An 18,487-nucleotide genomic window follows, 5' to 3' on the forward strand; every position below is an offset into this window, starting at 1 on the left:
TTCATTACTGTAATTTCGCATCTTACGTTTAATACAGTAGTTTAAAATGCTTGTGGAAGCATCTTTGTCGCACCTGAGCGTTTTTATGAAAAGAGGGCTGGCAGGTGTAGTGACGTAAAATTTAAAAAAAGAGAGGGAGCCAACAGCACCCGGTGTTCCCAGGCGGTCACCCATCCAAGTACTAACCGGGCCCGATGTTGCTTAACTTCGGTGATCGGACGAGAACCGGTGTATTCAACATGGTATGGCCGTTGGCGTCGTTATACTGTAGCCGCACGGCAGAAGAAGGCTTCGCCTCTACTCCCAACACACGCAATCGCCGTTTTCGGTGGCGCATTTGACGCAAAGCACGTCCTTCCACCTCGAAGGCGACGCGCAGTGAGGCGCGCCGCCACGTGGACCACACGCACAACACAGCTGCTCGTTGCACCGGCTGTCATTCGTTTGATTCGTGCGGCCTCCGACACTCGCGGGAGACGCACCTTATTATTGTTATCCGGCGCAGGGCTTGGGCGCGGCCGGCGGCGGGGGGACTGCGCGGGGTGTGGCAGTGTCCTGCTGGACCGAGGGAAGCGTTCTCACCTGCCTGACACGCGTCGCGCTTCCAGATATTTGCGTAATTCGCACGGTGCATTCTCGGCTGTCCCCTTCCGTCCCGACTTGTCCCGACTTTGCTCGACTGCCGCTCGCTGCCGCTCGGGTCGCGGTCCATATGACAGCACAAGCACGAGAAACATCTGCGAGATGGGCGCGGGCCGAACCGGCGTGTCCGAGGCGCCGTGTGCGGCCGTTCGGAGCTACCAGAGCAACTCTGTGCTGCGCCGTGCCGTGGAAAGGTGCGAAAACATGCACACTAGACACAGGCTGTTCGACAAAGCATCCATCTCTTGTAGCGACGAAAGGTAAATTTTTGTTTACAAATTTTCCGTTGTGCACTGCTACAAAACAATATGCCCTGACGTATTTCACAACATTTCTGTCACTTCATACTGTTTTGTTATTTCCAGAGACTCTTTGGAAGTCTTCCTTGGCGCACTCTTTGCAAACTGAGTTCCTTAATATCGTATCTTACGATAGTTTAAAATCAGTATGGAAGCATCTTTGTCACATGAGAAAGGTAGCATGAAAAAAGGGCTGCCAGGGGTAATGACAAGAAAGCAAGAAATGAAGACAGCCATAGTTCCCAGGCGGTCGCCGGTCCAAATACTAACGTTGTTGCTTATCTTCGGTGGTCGGACGGGAACAGGTTTTTTTTTAATGTAGTTAGTTTTTGGAATTTAGCGCTCCTACTAAACAGTAGGCTCTGACGCATTTCAAGAGCACATCTGTCGATTCGCAGTGTTTCGTTATTTTCAACGAGTTCCTAGCACTCTTCCTCCGTGCACTCTTGTTCAAACTGAGTTCATTACTGTAATTTCGCATCTTACGTTTAATACAGTAGTTTAAAATGCTTGTGGAAGCATCTTTGTCGCACCTGAGCGTTTTTATGAAAAGAGGGCTGGCAGGTGTAGTGACGTAAAATTTAAAAAAAGAGAGGGAGCCAACAGCACCCAAACCCGGTGTTCCCAGGCGGTCATCCATCCAAGTACTAACCGGGCCCGATGTTGCTTAACTTCGGTGATCGGACGAGAACCGGTGTATTCAACATGGTATGGCCGTTGGCGTCGTTATACTGTAGCCGCACGGCAGAAGAAGGCTTCGCCTCTCCTCCCAACACACGCAATCGCCGTTTTCGGTGGCGCATTTGACGCAAAGCACGTCCTTCCACCTCGAAGGCGACGCGCAGTGAGGCGCGCCGCCACGTGGACCACACGCACAACACAGCTGCTCGTTGCACCGGCTGTCATTCGTTTGATTCGTGCGGCCTCCGACACTCGCGGGAGACGCACCTTATTATTGTTATCCGGCGCAGGGCTTGGGCGCGGCCGGCGGCGGGGGGACTGCGCGGGGTGTGGCAGTGTCCTGCTGGACCGAGGGAAGCGTTCTCACCTGCCTGACACGCGTCGCGCTTCCAGATATTTGCGTAATTCGCACGGTGCATTCTCGGCTGTCCCCTTCCGTCCCGACTTGTCCCGACTTTGCTCGACTGCCGCTCGCTGCCGCTCGGGTCGCGGTCCATATGACAGCACAAGCACGAGAAACATCTGCGAGATGGGCGCGGGCCGAACCGGCGTGTCCGAGGCGCCGTGTGCGGCCGTTCGGAGCTACCAGAGCAACTCTGTGCTGCGCCGTGCCGTGGAAAGGTGCGAAAACATGCACACTAGACACAGGCTGTTCGACAAAGCATCCATCTCTTGTAGCGACGAAAGGTAAATTTTTGTTTACAAATTTTCCGTTGTGCACTGCTACAAAACAATATGCCCTGACGTATTTCACAACATTTCTGTCACTTCATACTGTTTTGTTATTTCCAGAGACTCTTTGGAAGTCTTCCTTGGCGCACTCTTTTCAAACTGAGTTCCTTAATATCGTATCTTACGATAGTTTAAAATCAGTATGGAAGCATCTTTGTCACATGAGAAAGGTAGCATGAAAAAAGGGCTGCCAGGGGTAATGACAAGAAAGCAAGAAATGAAGACAGCCATAGTTCCCAGGCGGTCGCCGGTCCAAATACTAACGTTGTTGCTTATCTTCGGTGGTCGGACGGGAACAGGTTTTTTTTTAATGTAGTTAGTTTTTGGAATTTAGCGCTCCTACTAAACAGTAGGCTCTGACGCATTTCAAGAGCACATCTGTCGATTCGCAGTGTTTCGTTATTTTCAACGAGTTCCTAGCACTCTTCCTCCGTGCACTCTTGTTCAAACTGAGTTCATTACTGTAATTTCGCATCTTACGTTTAATACAGTAGTTTAAAATGCTTGTGGAAGCATCTTTGTCGCACCTGAGCGTTTTTATGAAAAGAGGGCTGGCAGGTGTAGTGACGTAAAATTTAAAAAAAGAGAGGGAGCCAACAGCACCCGGTGTTCCCAGGCGGTCACCCATCCAAGTACTAACCAGGCCCGATGTTGCTTAACTTCGGTGATCGGACGAGAACCGGTGTATTCAACATGGTATGGCCGTTGGCGTCGTTATACTGTAGCCGCACGGCAGAAGAAGGCTTCGCCTCTCCTCCCAACACACGCAATCGCCGTTTTCGGTGGCGCATTTGACGCAAAGCACGTCCTTCCACCTCGAAGGCGACGCGCAGTGAGGCGCGCCGCCACGTGGACCACACGCACAACACAGCTGCTCGTTGCACCGGCTGTCATTCGTTTGATTCGTGCGGCCTCCGACACTCGCGGGAGACGCACCTTATTATTGTTATCCGGCGCAGGGCTTGGGCGCGGCCGGCGGCGGGGGGACTGCGCGGGGTGTGGCAGTGTCCTGCTGGACCGAGGGAAGCGTTCTCACCTGCCTGACACGCGTCGCGCTTCCAGATATTTGCGTAATTCGCACGGTGCATTCTCGGCTGTCCCCTTCCGTCCCGACTTGTCCCGACTTTGCTCGACTGCCGCTCGCTGCCGCTCGGGTCGCGGTCCATATGACAGCACAAGCACGAGAAACATCTGCGAGATGGGCGCGGGCCGAACCGGCGTGTCCGAGGCGCCGTGTGCGGCCGTTCGGAGCTACCAGAGCAACTCTGTGCTGCGCCGTGCCGTGGAAAGGTGCGAAAACATGCACACTAGACACAGGCTGTTCGACAAAGCATCCATCTCTTGTAGCGACGAAAGGTAAATTTTTGTTTACAAATTTTCCGTTGTGCACTGCTACAAAACAATATGCCCTGACGTATTTCACAACATTTCTGTCACTTCATACTGTTTTGTTATTTCCAGAGACTCTTTGGAAGTCTTCCTTGGCGCACTCTTTGCAAACTGAGTTCCTTAATATCGTATCTTACGATAGTTTAAAATCAGTATGGAAGCATCTTTGTCACATGAGAAAGGTAGCATGAAAAAAGGGCTGCCAGGGGTAATGACAAGAAAGCAAGAAATGAAGACAGCCATAGTTCCCAGGCGGTCGCCGGTCCAAATACTAACGTTGTTGCTTATCTTCGGTGGTCGGACGGGAACAGGTTTTTTTTTAATGTAGTTAGTTTTTGGAATTTAGCGCTCCTACTAAACAGTAGGCTCTGACGCATTTCAAGAGCACATCTGTCGATTCGCAGTGTTTCGTTATTTTCAACGAGTTCCTAGCACTCTTCCTCCGTGCACTCTTGTTCAAACTGAGTTCATTACTGTAATTTCGCATCTTACGTTTAATACAGTAGTTTAAAATGCTTGTGGAAGCATCTTTGTCGCACCTGAGCGTTTTTATGAAAAGAGGGCTGGCAGGTGTAGTGACGTAAAATTTAAAAAAAGAGAGGGAGCCAACAGCACCCGGTGTTCCCAGGCGGTCACCCATCCAAGTACTAACCGGGCCCGATGTTGCTTAACTTCGGTGATCGGACGAGAACCGGTGTATTCAACATGGTATGGCCGTTGGCGTCGTTATACTGTAGCCGCACGGCAGAAGAAGGCTTCGCCTCTCCTCCCAACACACGCAATCGCCGTTTTCGGTGGCGCATTTGACGCAAAGCACGTCCTTCCACCTCGAAGGCGACGCGCAGTGAGGCGCGCCGCCACGTGGACCACACGCACAACACAGCTGCTCGTTGCACCGGCTGTCATTCGTTTGATTCGTGCGGCCTCCGACACTCGCGGGAGACGCACCTTATTATTGTTATCCGGCGCAGGGCTTGGGCGCGGCCGGCGGCGGGGGGACTGCGCGGGGTGTGGCAGTGTCCTGCTGGACCGAGGGAAGCGTTCTCACCTGCCTGACACGCGTCGCGCTTCCAGATATTTGCGTAATTCGCACGGTGCATTCTCGGCTGTCCCCTTCCGTCCCGACTTGTCCCGACTTTGCTCGACTGCCGCTCGCTGCCGCTCGGGTCGCGGTCCATATGACAGCACAAGCACGAGAAACATCTGCGAGATGGGCGCGGGCCGAACCGGCGTGTCCGAGGCGCCGTGTGCGGCCGTTCGGAGCTACCAGAGCAACTCTGTGCTGCGCCGTGCCGTGGAAAGGTGCGAAAACATGCACACTAGACACAGGCTGTTCGACAAAGCATCCATCTCTTGTAGCGACGAAAGGTAAATTTTTGTTTACAAATTTTCCGTTGTGCACTGCTACAAAACAATATGCCCTGACGTATTTCACAACATTTCTGTCACTTCATACTGTTTTGTTATTTCCAGAGACTCTTTGGAAGTCTTCCTTGGCGCACTCTTTGCAAACTGAGTTCCTTAATATCGTATCTTACGATAGTTTAAAATCAGTATGGAAGCATCTTTGTCACATGAGAAAGGTAGCATGAAAAAAGGGCTGCCAGGGGTAATGACAAGAAAGCAAGAAATGAAGACAGCCATAGTTCCCAGGCGGTCGCCGGTCCAAATACTAACGTTGTTGCTTATCTTCGGTGGTCGGACGGGAACAGGTTTTTTTTTAATGTAGTTAGTTTTTGGAATTTAGCGCTCCTACTAAACAGTAGGCTCTGACGCATTTCAAGAGCACATCTGTCGATTCGCAGTGTTTCGTTATTTTCAACGAGTTCCTAGCACTCTTCCTCCGTGCACTCTTGTTCAAACTGAGTTCATTACTGTAATTTCGCATCTTACGTTTAATACAGTAGTTTAAAATGCTTGTGGAAGCATCTTTGTCGCACCTGAGCGTTTTTATGAAAAGAGGGCTGGCAGGTGTAGTGACGTAAAATTTAAAAAAAGAGAGGGAGCCAACAGCACCTTTTTTTTTTTTTTTTTTTTTTTTTTTTACGGGCCTCCCAACTCCCCTTATAGCCTGGCCTTTACACTCTCCATAAAATGCCTTCTAATTGGCGAGCTTCAAATGCTATCTATAAGGGTGCTGTTGGCTCCTCGTATGTGGACTGGTAGACGCTATTTCTAGTAATGCCTTCTTCGGCGAGGCGCGCATGTACCTTGATGCGGTATTGCGTCTTGTATACGAATCAAAAGAAAATGGTTTCTCCAAAACTTGAGAAACAAAAACGTTAAAATCACTCAAATTATACTTCAAAACGGAAAATAAAAATGTCTCCACACCGTAAACGCTCGCTTGAACGACGGCGGAAAGTGGTCGCCAACTTCCATGGCCACCAGAACGCAGTAGCTGCCGAAAATGTATATCACACTAGGAAAGAAAAAATAAATCTAATCAAATGGTCTCCGCCAATGATCTTCGGATATGACGGCGAGAAGAATCACAAACTGAAAAACATCTACCCACAGAAAGTATAAGGAATCCAACGTACATGCACACGTAAAAGTAAGGAAAAAGTCCTTCTCGACACTGTCTCCTCGGTCATCTTGGGAGAGGAAATGAAAGAAAAAATGTCCTCAGAACAAGGAAAAACAAATAAATAAAGCACAAGTTAACTCCTACTAATAAAACATCCACATAACACGAGAACAGGATACATTGTCGATAATGTTCGTTCCATATAACACACATTGGCATTCAAATTTAGTTCCATCATTCGTAGAAAGAAAGTTCCGTTGTAAGCAGCAAAGTACCGTCGAAGCAACATAAGTCATAGCACCGGCATTACCACTGGAGGACAACGCGATAACAGTCAAAATTAGTAGGCAGTCCTATGTAGATATCAAAAATTTAGCATAGGCATGGTCCAAGGCCACACGCAAAAAATTGGCAAAAGTCTGAGTATAAGCCGCACGAGCAAAGTCCTGACGGTGTTCCGTCCACAAATAGGATAGAAAATCGACGGCATCAGTCACTTTCAGGGTAAAGATACAGTAAACTGTATGTCCAAGAATCCATAACGTCGCATTTCTTTTGGTGGCCGGGTAAGCCGCGCACTGAGGCACTATGGCGTCCATGGTTGTCACGTGCCGCCTGTCCACCCTGTTAATCAGACGAACCATGTCACAGGCAATGTCCCAGACCACACGAAATTTGTCACACACAAAACGATGTTCGATAGTGTCCTCCTCTGCACACAATTCACACTCTCCCGAAGAAATCAAATTAATAGCACAAAGATTGGCATTTGTCGGGATAGTCCGGTTGACCACTTTATACCAAGTAGCATGAACGGCGGCAGGGACGGCGGCGGTAGCAAGGTTCTTCCACACCAGCTTCCAATCATGCTGTGGCAACCGATATTCCCATTTGTTCCTAATCGGCGTCCCTCGAAGAGCTCGAATTATCTCAGTAACACTACATGTACAGACGTCACCAAACACAAGATAACTATTGTAAACATAATAGCGGCGCACGAAATTCAACACATACGGAATGTGACTGATTGAAACAGGGGCTACTACTGTTGGTGGGCGGTAATGACGAAACAAGGCAGCTGTCGGACTGTGCGGCCCCTTGTCAATCACCACTGTGGTCCGTTTCACAAGGAGCGCCGCACACTTAGATCGGAAGTCAACCAAACCTAGCCCCCCTTCCTGCAAGCTTAAAGTACACGTCGCCAAGGAGACCTTAAAAATATCGCCCTTCCATAGCAGCCAATAAACTGCTTGTTGGATGGCCCTTTCCAATTCTTTTGGCACTGGGAGAACTTGTGCCAGATACCACGCTTTGGCGAAGATATTCGTGTTAATGAGAGCCACCTTCTGACGAAGCGCCAGGTTCCGAGAGGCGTAGAGTTTAGCAACAGCTCGGATCTTGTATAATGTGGAACGCCAATTAAGGGCTTCCATACGCTGTGTGTTGTCAGTTAGAATGACACCGAGCACCGTGTGCTGTTGCTTCACACAAAACCAATCGCCGCTGACAGTACGTAATCGAGGTGTAAGGGGAAGCAAGACAGTCTTACGAGGGTTGACGATAGCCCCCGTCGCCCTCTCAAAACGGTCCAAAACACCACGCAAGTGATCAAGATCCTCTGGATGATCAATGAAGACCCCCAGGTCATCAGCATACGCCCGACATACCAGCTGGACGTCGCCAAGTCGAATACCCCGGCACTCCCGGGCTATACAACGTAGGAGTGGGTCCAACGCCAAGGCGAAAAGCGCCATAGACAGAGGACACCCCTGTCGGACAGAACGACCAATGGGGATGACGCTACCAGGAATACCGTTGATGACCACCCGAGAAGTGGCATTACGCAAGATATTGTACACCATCTTCGTTAGTTTGGACCCAAAACCCAGGCCGATCATCACTCGCCGCAGATAGGAGTGGCTGATCCGATCAAAGGCGTTTTTAAAGTCTACTAGCAAGATCGCAGCCGCTCGGAGCCTGTGACCCTTCACATATCCGATGCAGTCGCGATAAGCCAGGACGGCATCGAAAATGTTCCTGTCGGCCACAGCACAAGTTTGATATTCACTGATGACCTTGGGCAGAACGACCTGCATCCTGTGCGTAACACACCGCGCCATAATCTTATAATCAGCGTTCAAGAGGGTTATAGGGCGAACACTGTCTATACGCGGCGTCGCGGTTGATTTAGGGAGAAGTGCAACACGCCCTTCCGCAAACTCCGCCGGGATGTCAACACCGTTATGGATTTCGTTCATGATCACAGTTAAAACATCGCTTAAAAGAGGGAAAAATTTTAAATAAAATTCCGCGGGGATTCCGTCCATACCAGGGGATTTGCCCCTAGGACTACTTTTCACCGCCGCAGAGAGATCCTCAGAAGTAAAAGTCGCATTAAGATGGGCCCTGTCTTGTCGCGTTAAAACATGTGGGACCCCCTGCAAAAAATCGCGGAGCGCCCCGGGGTCGGCGTCTACTGGGTGAAAGAGCGCAGCAAAGTGATCATGGACCTCCCGCTCAATATCCATCCAGTCGGAAGTCGTCGTCCCATCCTGTTTGAGCCACTTACGAATAACCAACCTCTCCCGCCGCCTCCGCTCCCTGTTCAGGTGGTAGAGAGAGAGCGGTTCCCCCTCAACGGCACCTACAGGTTGGCTGCGCGTGACCGTCCCAAACCCCTTCCGGCGAAGATCGTCAAGAAGTTGAGCTTTAAACTGATTAAAAACCGGAAGCAACTGTGGAGATGTAGTGACCCGCTGTGCTAGATCTTTTAAACAGGACTGGTAAAAACTCGCCGTCGACCGGCGCCAATGCGCCGCATCGCGACTAAAATTGATTAAAAAGCGCCTGATGGCCGGCTTCGCTACCTCCACCCACCACCTGATGGTACTGCCGTCGTCGCCCTTGTCACGCAAGAGCTTGCGCCACAAAGCAGTAAATTGGGACGCAAGAGCGTCATCATCTAAAAGACTGCAATTAAGCTTCCAGATATTCGGACGCCGAGGAGGTCGCGCACGCGGTAAAACAAGTTGACACAAAAATCCACAATGGTCAGAAAAAATAACCGGCAATACTTCCGCCCTTGTGACATGGGCGGCAAGCGGCAACGACACATAAATTCTGTCCAGTCGACTATGACCGGTGGCATAAAAGTGGGTGAAATGTGTTTTATCCGGGTTGAGCACACGCCACGTGTCCCGCAAGCGAAAAGTGTCAACCAAAGTGCGCAACTCTTGACACCAATTAGGGCGCGGCTCCTGATCCCTACCATCAATAACGGCGTTAAAATCGCCACCAATCACTAATTCATTAGTATTGCGATGGAGCAATTGACAGAGATCCTGGCTGTAAAACTGATTCCGCGCTGGTTTATCACCGGCATGGGCATAGACATTTACAAAAGTGACACCATTAATAACACAGGCGATTGCGCGACCATTGGGCAATATTTCAACGTCACTGACATCAAAACCCGGACGGAATAAAATGGCAGTACCAGTCTGTTCATCCGACATGATATTATCAATAACGGTAAAAGCAGTGGAATCAATAAAATACAAAAGAGCCGTACGCGTAACTTCCTGTAATAACGCGACATGACAGTGAGAATCACATAAAAAAGTGTGCAAAGCCGATAACTTATACTGGGCACTCAATTTGTTTACATTAACAGTTAAAATGTTCCACGAACAATGCTCAATATCCATACACAATTAAAAAAAAGCACAATTGATAAAAACTTTACATGTGGAGAAAAACAGCAATGATCGGCAAAAGACAACCACCACAAAAGGATAAAATACACCAGAGAGACGGGTTGAAATCCCGTCAGCCGGATCCATAGCATCCAATCGGCGCAATGCACTAAAAAAAAAAAGACGACTATGAGAGGCCGTCCCCCATTGAAAACAGAGCACGGCTCCCACAACCCGTCATTTAAAACAGATAGAACATCGACGCCGAATAACGACGGAGGATCTTGCGGCGGTCGGTGAATAAAGGCAAACGGAGCTGACCACGCGAAAACGACCAACAAAAAACCAAACGAGGGCACCGCAGAAGCAGCAATAAAATAGCTAAAAAAACACAGATCATGCAAATGTGCGCGAGAGGAGGAAACAACACTTGCACACACTAAGTCGCGTCACTGGCCTCCACGTCCGCCGCCCAGTCCTGGGGGGCGGCGGGAGGGGGGTGTGGGGGTGGCGCGGTCCCAGAATCCGTTCCACTAGAGTCCACCGACATGGGACCAACGACAGACATCTCGACATCAGGAGAAGAAGCCGGCACACGTTCAGTAGCAGAAGGACAAACGCGACGTTGGTGTGTGTCTTCCGCCTTACGTTTGGTCGGCAATTGCGGTGTCAACACAGCCGAAACAGTGTCGGTCGGTTGGCGGAGTCGTCGCCTGCGCCCGGCTGGCTTAAGACAGTCCTTAAGTGCCGAACAGCGACGTCACGTTTTTGATCAGCAACATTGATTTCGGCAGGCAGCTGACGGCGAGGAGAGGCGCGCCGTTGTTGTTGTTGGTCCACGGGCTGACGCCCAGAGCCAGGAGCCTGAGACGAACGCCGCTCGTCGGCAAGGTCCCGTCGGGAAGCACGCTGTTGGGAAGCCTGCCGACCGGGTCGTGTCGGTCGGGAGGCGTCGGGAGAACGCCCAACCGGAGACGGACTGCGATCGGGTCGCGGAAGACCCCTATCAGAGGGAGGCGACCGACCAACACTACGCGCACGTTGCCGACTTGAACTACGAGACGAACGTTCGTCCCGTCTCGGTTTCGGTGCTACAAAAAATGCCTGTGATTCCACAGCAGCAGCGGAATTAGGAGAACCGGCAGGCACAGTAACAGGGGCAATCAAAGAACCGGTCTGTTCCGGTACTGTCACTGACAGCGAAACAGGTTCCGACACTAAATCACGCGCCGACTGCTGCACGGGTTCGGACACTGTCACTTGTGAAACATTCGTTACTACCAGATTTTCGATAGTTGTCCCGTCAGCCGGAGCCGGAGACATTGAATCTAACACAGCAGACACAGAAGCAGAGTCACTATCGGTAGTGGACACGTCCATAGCCATCGGGGTGGCAGCAAAGTTAGCGTCAGCTACACGGCGCGCGGGCGCGGGGGGGGCGGTACCCAAACCCGTGGCGGCCACAGAAGCAAAGCTGGCATCATTGAAATTACCTACAGTAGGCAGCTGGGCAGGCCGTTTCCGTTTAGGACAATCCTGTCTATAATGGCCAACGCCACCACAAAAAGAACATGTTTGTGGCTGTCCACTATAAGTAACGAACGCGCGGTGGCCGTTAACCAAAACAAACGAAGGAATGTGCTGTCTAACAACCATTTTCACACTTCTCACTCCGTTTTCTACTTGAAACAAGTACGCGGAGGACCACTTTTCCTTCACTACAGACAAAACAGTGCCATACGGCCGCAAATAACGAGCAATTGTGTCATTTCGAATTTCAAACGGTAGGTTAAACACACGAATTTGCCTAATGCCAAAGCCAGCATGCGACACATTAACATTGCTTACGCGACCGTCAAGGTGACGAAATTTTCGGACACCGTCATTGACAGACACAACATGATCACACATTTCGGAATTTTTCAACTTCAAGAACACAGAGTTAAGAAAAGTATCGAATTGGATACCGAGAACGTCATCGTGCGTTAACAACAGATCTTCTAGAATCCAACGGTGGATTTCAAAGGCCGAGGGCTTGTCTACAGAACGATCGAACTCACATTGAATGTTATTTTGGCGTTCTTCACTGTCATCGTAAATCGTTGCCATAACTTACAGTCTGTGATGAAATATACAGCCGCTAGGCAGAGAAGAGCAGACGACACGCGAGGCGCCGCCGGCCAAGTCGCACGCGGAAGTACTGCTCGCTCGGCACCGAGGTGTTCCCAGGCGGGCAGACAGCCAAGTACTAACCGGGCCCGATGTTGCTTAACTTCGGTGATCGGACGAGAACCGGTGTATTCAACATGGTATGGCCGTTGGCGTCGTTATACTGTAGCCGCACGGCAGAAGAAGGCTTCGCCTCTCCTCCCAACACACGCAATCGCCGTTTTCGGTGGCGCATTTGACGCAAAGCACGTCCTTCCACCTCGAAGGCGACGCGCAGTGAGGCGCGCCGCCACGTGGACCACACGCACAACACAGCTGCTCGTTGCACCGGCTGTCATTCGTTTGATTCGTGCGGCCTCCGACACTCGCGGGAGACGCACCTTATTATTGTTATCCGGCGCAGGGCTTGGGCGCGGCCGGCGGCGGGGGGACTGCGCGGGGTGTGGCAGTGTCCTGCTGGACCGAGGGAAGCGTTCTCACCTGCCTGACACGCGTCGCGCTTCCAGATATTTGCGTAATTCGCACGGTGCATTCTCGGCTGTCCCCTTCCGTCCCGACTTGTCCCGACTTTGCTCGACTGCCGCTCGCTGCCGCTCGGGTCGCGGTCCATATGACAGCACAAGCACGAGAAACATCTGCGAGATGGGCGCGGGCCGAACCGGCGTGTCCGAGGCGCCGTGTGCGGCCGTTCGGAGCTACCAGAGCAACTCTGTGCTGCGCCGTGCCGTGGAAAGGTGCGAAAACATGCACACTAGACACAGGCTGTTCGACAAAGCATCCATCTCTTGTAGCGACGAAAGGTAAATTTTTGTTTACAAATTTTCCGTTGTGCACTGCTACAAAACAATATGCCCTGACGTATTTCACAACATTTCTGTCACTTCATACTGTTTTGTTATTTCCAGAGACTCTTTGGAAGTCTTCCTTGGCGCACTCTTTGCAAACTGAGTTCCTTAATATCGTATCTTACGATAGTTTAAAATCAGTATGGAAGCATCTTTGTCACATGAGAAAGGTAGCATGAAAAAAGGGCTGCCAGGGGTAATGACAAGAAAGCAAGAAATGAAGACAGCCATAGTTCCCAGGCGGTCGCCGGTCCAAATACTAACGTTGTTGCTTATCTTCGGTGGTCGGACGGGAACAGGTTTTTTTTTAATGTAGTTAGTTTTTGGAATTTAGCGCTCCTACTAAACAGTAGGCTCTGACGCATTTCAAGAGCACATCTGTCGATTCGCAGTGTTTCGTTATTTTCAACGAGTTCCTAGCACTCTTCCTCCGTGCACTCTTGTTCAAACTGAGTTCATTACTGTAATTTCGCATCTTACGTTTAATACAGTAGTTTAAAATGCTTGTGGAAGCATCTTTGTCGCACCTGAGCGTTTTTATGAAAAGAGGGCTGGCAGGTGTAGTGACGTAAAATTTAAAAAAAGAGAGGGAGCCAACAGCACCCGGTGTTCCCAGGCGGTCACCCATCCAAGTACTAACCGGGCCCGATGTTGCTTAACTTCGGTGATCGGACGAGAACCGGTGTATTCAACATGGTATGGCCGCTGGCGTCGTTATACTGTAACCGCACGGCAGAAGAAGGCTTCGCCTCTCCTCCCAACACACGCAATCGCCGTTTTCGGTGGCGCATTTGACGCAAAGCACGTCCTTCCACCTCGAAGGCGACGCGCAGTGAGGCGCGCCGCCACGTGGACCACACGCACAACACAGCTGCTCGTTGCACCGGCTGTCATTCGTTTGATTCGTGCGGCCTCCGACACTCGCGGGAGACGCACCTTATTATTGTTATCCGGCGCAGGGCTTGGGCGCGGCCGGCGGCGGGGGGACTGCGCGGGGTGTGGCAGTGTCCTGCTGGACCGAGGGAAGCGTTCTCACCTGCCTGACACGCGTCGCGCTTCCAGATATTTGCGTAATTCGCACGGTGCATTCTCGGCTGTCCCCTTCCGTCCCGACTTGTCCCGACTTTGCTCGACTGCCGCTCGCTGCCGCTCGGGTCGCGGTCCATATGACAGCACAAGCACGAGAAACATCTGCGAGATGGGCGCGGGCCGAACCGGCGTGTCCGAGGCGCCGTGTGCGGCCGTTCGGAGCTACCAGAGCAACTCTGTGCTGCGCCGTGCCGTGGAAAGGTGCGAAAACATGCACACTAGACACAGGCTGTTCGACAAAGCATCCATCTCTTGTAGCGACGAAAGGTAAATTTTTGTTTACAAATTTTCCGTTGTGCACTGCTACAAAACAATATGCCCTGACGTATTTCACAACATTTCTGTCACTTCATACTGTTTTGTTATTTCCAGAGACTCTTTGGAAGTCTTCCTTGGCGCACTCTTTGCAAACTGAGTTCCTTAATATCGTATCTTACGATAGTTTAAAATCAGTATGGAAGCATCTTTGTCACATGAGAAAGGTAGCATGAAAAAAGGGCTGCCAGGGGTAATGACAAGAAAGCAAGAAATGAAGACAGCCATAGTTCCCAGGCGGTCGCCGGTCCAAATACTAACGTTGTTGCTTATCTTCGGTGGTCGGACGGGAACAGGTTTTTTTTTAATGTAGTTAGTTTTTGGAATTTAGCGCTCCTACTAAACAGTAGGCTCTGACGCATTTCAAGAGCACATCTGTCGATTCGCAGTGTTTCGTTATTTTCAACGAGTTCCTAGCACTCTTCCTCCGTGCACTCTTGTTCAAACTGAGTTCATTACTGTAATTTCGCATCTTACGTTTAATACAGTAGTTTAAAATGCTTGTGGAAGCATCTTTGTCGCACCTGAGCGTTTTTATGAAAAGAGGGCTGGCAGGTGTAGTGACGTAAAATTTAAAAAAAGAGAGGGAGCCAACAGCACCCGGTGTTCCCAGGCGGTCACCCATCCAAGTACTAACCGGGCCCGATGTTGCTTAACTTCGGTGATCGGACGAGAACCGGTGTATTCAACATGGTATGGCCGCTGGCGTCGTTATACTGTAACCGCACGGCAGAAGAAGGCTTCGCCTCTCCTCCCAACACACGCAATCGCCGTTTTCGGTGGCGCATTTGACGCAAAGCACGTCCTTCCACCTCGAAGGCGACGCGCAGTGAGGCGCGCCGCCACGTGGACCACACGCACAACACAGCTGCTCGTTGCACCGGCTGTCATTCGTTTGATTCGTGCGGCCTCCGACACTCGCGGGAGACGCACCTTATTATTGTTATCCGGCGCAGGGCTTGGGCGCGGCCGGCGGCGGGGGGACTGCGCGGGGTGTGGCAGTGTCCTGCTGGACCGAGGGAAGCGTTCTCACCTGCCTGACACGCGTCGCGCTTCCAGATATTTGCGTAATTCGCACGGTGCATTCTCGGCTGTCCCCTTCCGTCCCGACTTGTCCCGACTTTGCTCGACTGCCGCTCGCTGCCGCTCGGGTCGCGGTCCATATGACAGCACAAGCACGAGAAACATCTGCGAGATGGGCGCGGGCCGAACCGGCGTGTCCGAGGCGCCGTGTGCGGCCGTTCGGAGCTACCAGAGCAACTCTGTGCTGCGCCGTGCCGTGGAAAGGTGCGAAAACATGCACACTAGACACAGGCTGTTCGACAAAGCATCCATCTCTTGTAGCGACGAAAGGTAAATTTTTGTTTACAAATTTTCCGTTGTGCACTGCTACAAAACAATATGCCCTGACGTATTTCACAACATTTCTGTCACTTCATACTGTTTTGTTATTTCCAGAGACTCTTTGGAAGTCTTCCTTGGCGCACTCTTTGCAAACTGAGTTCCTTAATATCGTATCTTACGATAGTTTAAAATCAGTATGGAAGCATCTTTGTCACATGAGAAAGGTAGCATGAAAAAAGGGCTGCCAGGGGTAATGACAAGAAAGCAAGAAATGAAGACAGCCATAGTTCCCAGGCGGTCGCCGGTCCAAATACTAACGTTGTTGCTTATCTTCGGTGGTCGGACGGGAACAGGTTTTTTTTTAATGTAGTTAGTTTTTGGAATTTAGCGCTCCTACTAAACAGTAGGCTCTGACGCATTTCAAGAGCACATCTGTCGATTCGCAGTGTTTCGTTATTTTCAACGAGTTCCTAGCACTCTTCCTCCGTGCACTCTTGTTCAAACTGAGTTCATTACTGTAATTTCGCATCTTACGTTTAATACAGTAGTTTAAAATGCTTGTGGAAGCATCTTTGTCGCACCTGAGCGTTTTTATGAAAAGAGGGCTGGCAGGTGTAGTGACGTAAAATTTAAAAAAAGAGAGGGAGCCAACAGCACCCGGTGTTCCCAGGCGGTCACCCATCCAAGTACTAACCGGGCCCGATGTTGCTTAACTTCGGTGATCGGACGAGAACCGGTGTATTCAACATGGTATGGCCGCTGGCGTCGTTATACTGTAACCGCACGGCAGAAGAAGGCTTCGCCTCTCCTCCCAACACACGCAATCGCCGTTTTCGGTGGCGCATTTGACGCAAAGCACGTCCTTCCATCTCGAAGGCGACGCGCAGTGAGGCGCGCCGCCACGTGGACCACACGCACAACACAGCTGCTCGTTGCACCGGCTGTCATTCGTTTGATTCGTGCGGCCTCCGACACTCGCGGGAGACGCACCTTATTATTGTTATCCGGCGCAGGGCTTGGGCGCGGCCGGCGGCGGGGGGACTGCGCGGGGTGTGGCAGTGTCCTGCTGGACCGAGGGAAGCGTTCTCACCTGCCTGACACGCGTCGCGCTTCCAGATATTTGCGTAATTCGCACGGTGCATTCTCGGCTGTCCCCTTCCGTCCCGACTTGTCCCGACTTTGCTCGACTGCCGCTCGCTGCCGCTCGGGTCGCGGTCCATATGACAGCACAAGCACGAGAAACATCTGCGAGATGGGCGCGGGCCGAACCGGCGTGTCCGAGGCGCCGTGTGCGGCCGTTCGGAGCTACCAGAGCAACTCTGTGCTGCGCCGTGCCGTGGAAAGGTGCGAAAACATGCACACTAGACACAGGCTGTTCGACAAAGCATCCATCTCTTGTAGCGACGAAAGGTAAATTTTTGTTTACAAATTTTCCGTTGTGCACTGCTACAAAACAATATGCCCTGACGTATTTCACAACATTTCTGTCACTTCATACTGTTTTGTTATTTCCAGAGACTCTTTGGAAGTCTTCCTTGGCGCACTCTTTGCAAACTGAGTTCCTTAATATCGTATCTTACGATAGTTTAAAATCAGTATGGAAGCATCTTTGTCACATGAGAAAGGTAGCATGAAAAAAGGGCTGCCAGGGGTAATGACAAGAAAGCAAGAAATGAAGACAGCCATAGTTCCCAGGCGGTCGCCGGTCCAAATACTAACGTTGTTGCTTATCTTCGGTGGTCGGACGGGAACAGGTTTTTTTTTAATGTAGTTAGTTTTTGGAATTTAGCGCTCCTACTAAACAGTAGGCTCTGACGCATTTCAAGAGCACATCTGTCGATTCGCAGTGTTTCGTTATTTTCAACGAGTTCCTAGCACTCTTCCTCCGTGCACTCTTGTTCAAACTGAGTTCATTACTGTAATTTCGCATCTTACGTTTAATACAGTAGTTTAAAATGCTTGTGGAAGCATCTTTGTCGCACCTGAGCGTTTTTATGAAAAGAGGGCTGGCAGGTGTAGTGACGTAAAATTTAAAAAAAGAGAGGGAGCCAACAGCACCCGGTGTTCCCAGGCGGTCACCCATCCAAGTACTAACCGGGCCCGATGTTGCTTAACTTCGGTGATCGGACGAGAACCGGTGTATTCAACATGGTATGGCCGCTGGCGTCGTTATACTGTAACCGCACGGCAGAAGAAGGCTTCGCCTCTCCTCCCAACACACGCAATCGCCGTTTTCGGTGGCGCATTTGACGCAAAGCACGTCCTTCCACCTCGAAGGCGACGCGCAGTGAGGCGCGCCGCCACGTGGACCACACGCACAACACAGCTGCTCGTTGCACCGGCTGTCATTCGTTTGATTCGTGCGGCCTCCGACACTCGCGGGAGACGCACCTTATTATTGTTATCCGGCGCAGGGCTTGGGCGCGGCCGGCGGCGGGGGGACTGCGCGGGGTGTGGCAGTGTCCTGCTGGACCGAGGGAAGCGTTCTCACCTGCCTGACACGCGTCGCGCTTCCAGATATTTGCGTAATTCGCACGGTGCATTCTCGGCTGTCCCCTTCCGTCCCGACTTGTCCCGACTTTGCTCGACTGCCGCTCGCTGCCGCTCGGGTCGCGGTCCATATGACAGCACAAGCACGAGAAACATCTGCGAGATGGGCGCGGGCCGAACCGGCGTGTCCGAGGCGCCGTGTGCGGCCGTTCGGAGCTACCAGAGCAACTCTGTGCTGCGCCGTGCCGTGGAAAGGTGCGAAAACAT

General features: G+C 51.3%; 7 non-coding genes and 2 pseudogenes across 7 annotated transcripts; all 9 read right to left on the minus strand.

Annotated features, from left to right (window-relative positions):
• Positions 1-137: 137 nt before the first annotated feature.
• On the minus strand, positions 138-256 carry LOC126274660 (5S ribosomal RNA). Its single transcript, XR_007550223.1, has one exon. It is a non-coding gene; the product is annotated as a 5S ribosomal RNA (ribosomal RNA).
• A 1,282-nt stretch (positions 257-1,538) lies between these two features.
• LOC126274318 (5S ribosomal RNA) lies at positions 1,539-1,663 on the minus strand (annotated as a pseudogene).
• A 1,282-nt stretch (positions 1,664-2,945) lies between these two features.
• Positions 2,946-3,064, minus strand: LOC126274844 (5S ribosomal RNA). The gene has a single exon (XR_007550397.1). It is a non-coding gene; the product is annotated as a 5S ribosomal RNA (ribosomal RNA).
• A 1,282-nt stretch (positions 3,065-4,346) lies between these two features.
• LOC126274661 (5S ribosomal RNA) lies at positions 4,347-4,465 on the minus strand. Its single transcript, XR_007550224.1, has one exon. It is a non-coding gene; the product is annotated as a 5S ribosomal RNA (ribosomal RNA).
• A 7,708-nt stretch (positions 4,466-12,173) lies between these two features.
• On the minus strand, positions 12,174-12,291 carry LOC126274366 (5S ribosomal RNA; annotated as a pseudogene).
• A 1,282-nt stretch (positions 12,292-13,573) lies between these two features.
• Positions 13,574-13,692, minus strand: LOC126273906 (5S ribosomal RNA). The gene has a single exon (XR_007549741.1). It is a non-coding gene; the product is annotated as a 5S ribosomal RNA (ribosomal RNA).
• A 1,282-nt stretch (positions 13,693-14,974) lies between these two features.
• Positions 14,975-15,093, minus strand: LOC126273907 (5S ribosomal RNA). The gene has a single exon (XR_007549742.1). It is a non-coding gene; the product is annotated as a 5S ribosomal RNA (ribosomal RNA).
• A 1,282-nt stretch (positions 15,094-16,375) lies between these two features.
• Positions 16,376-16,494, minus strand: LOC126273908 (5S ribosomal RNA). Its single transcript, XR_007549743.1, has one exon. It is a non-coding gene; the product is annotated as a 5S ribosomal RNA (ribosomal RNA).
• Positions 16,495-17,776: 1,282 nt separating this feature from the next.
• On the minus strand, positions 17,777-17,895 carry LOC126273909 (5S ribosomal RNA). Its single transcript, XR_007549744.1, has one exon. It is a non-coding gene; the product is annotated as a 5S ribosomal RNA (ribosomal RNA).
• Positions 17,896-18,487: the final 592 nt, after the last annotated feature.

Source organism: Schistocerca gregaria, chromosome 5 (assembly GCF_023897955.1).
Source record: "Schistocerca gregaria isolate iqSchGreg1 chromosome 5, iqSchGreg1.2, whole genome shotgun sequence".
Classification (NCBI taxonomy): domain Eukaryota; kingdom Metazoa; phylum Arthropoda; class Insecta; order Orthoptera; family Acrididae; genus Schistocerca; species Schistocerca gregaria.